Source organism: Solanum pennellii, chromosome 7, assembly GCF_001406875.1.
Source record: "Solanum pennellii chromosome 7, SPENNV200".
Classification (NCBI taxonomy): Eukaryota; Viridiplantae; Streptophyta; class Magnoliopsida; order Solanales; family Solanaceae; genus Solanum; species Solanum pennellii.
Window position 1 is genome coordinate 22,065,938 of NC_028643.1, and position 1,854 is coordinate 22,067,791.

At 33.0% G+C, this 1,854-nt stretch overlaps 1 pseudogene; it reads right to left on the bottom strand.

Moving 5' to 3' along the window:
* Window positions 1-553: 553 nt before the first annotated feature.
* On the bottom strand, window positions 554-1,532 carry LOC107024914 (annotated as a pseudogene).
* Between the last annotated feature and the right edge of the window lie 322 nt (window positions 1,533-1,854).

A 1,854-nucleotide genomic window follows, 5' to 3' on the forward strand; every position in this document is an offset into this window, starting at 1 on the left:
CTCATTTTGTTATATTTGAGGTCAGTTTATTCTCCATGTCTTTTTATGTAAACATGAATATATAACTTCTGGAATGTCATTAGTTTAGACAACATATAATAGAGATAAGATATTAAAACTAGCATCTCTCACTTTTAGGACATCAAGTAACTCATCAACTATGTAGAAGAATATAGAATAAAAAGAAGTGATAAAGACAACTGTTAATATTATCCATTTCCTTTATCAAATTATGTGAAAATTTCTGCTCTGTCATGATATAAGTTGGATATTATATCCATTTCCTTTATACAATAAATGGTATAGTGACGGATACCATATAATTAGTTATCTAGATAGTAATTGAGCTATGCATTATTGTGAATTGATATTCTACAAACACTATGAAGAATGATCAACCTTATGATTTCAAAAATCAATGAATCGAGGCATCCTTGAAGTTAAAATATGTATAGAAGAGAGCTAATTTACAAATATATATTTAAGATCTGTTCTCAATATAATTAATGGAAGATTATCGTAATGAAGTAAACATAAGTTGTGTGCCTAGATCTTACAGCAAATAAAAGAATTTTTTCCACCCGTTCTTCTTCTTGCTTCTCCTTGCTACTACACCAGCAATATAAATTACAACCATTCTTCCAGATGATTCCGGTTTATTGCCTTCTGGTCCATTAACAATAACCAAATCCCACTTAACTTCATAACTTCTTTGGTGAAATACTATGCACATCATGTTTTGAACTACTAGGCCTAACAATTGCTGAAATGTAGCAGTCTTTCTTGTTTTATGTAGCATGTTTTAAAATCTTGTATGCATCTCTAGAAATTGTTTGATACTCGACTCTGTGAATTCTATTACTATCTGCACTATTCGTGGACTCATAAAGTTTGATCTTCGCGGGGTTGTCCTCAAGAAAGACAATGAATCCACCCCTATTGATTGTTGAAATTTGAGAAGAGTACTGTGTTTCAAGCCCGAAAACAAGAATACTGCATGGGATTTTTGCAATATAAGATCATAGAGAAAGTTTATTTCTTTCTCCCCGAGGAGGTTGTGCCTATGTTCAACTAGAGGCAAAGCAGAGAAAATTAGAGAGGAAAATTGGCAGGGGATTTTCTTGCAGCCTGGTCCTTTTTTTTTTGTTCACTGTCAGTTAAATCTTTACCTTGTTCAAAATTTTGTTTATGTCTTTTTATAGCATTCCTTCTCTTCTTACTAAACCTTCCTCCTGATTTATTATTGAACCTAGCGTTCTGTTGACATGTATCAAAGACCTCTTGTTGCCCTGTATATTTTTTACTTGAAATAAGAGTAACATGGGATTCAGCGTAGCGAAAAGGGATATCCATAACCTCATGAAAAACAAGAGTCATTTCATCCCTCACATTGTATTTCTTTTCCTGCAAATTAGTAGTGTCCTGCACTTTCCAACCATATCAGCAACTTCCTTAACAACAATATTATCTAGGGGCTTAGGGAATGGATTACCTGCATCAACTGAACCTTTAGAATATTTTGGCACTTCCATGTATGCACTGGAGACGCATTCTGATGATGCACCTTGCCCTATGATTCATGTCTTTTAAAATACCATGTTTCTATTGTTATATATCTATTTTTTTGGTCATTCTAAACTATGTTCTGAACCTTGTTTCAAGTGTTCATGTCTTGTTCGTTCGAACTATTTGTGTGTTCCTGTGAGTGTTCTCATGCCCAATATGTTGTTATTGTTTGACTTATTATTAATTTGTGTCTCCATTGTAACCTTATTTATTGATTTTTTTGTTGGTCCTTCAAAGAAAGGTCAATGAAATTATTAGAAGTAGCAAGTGCAGAATTAGTAGTCTTAC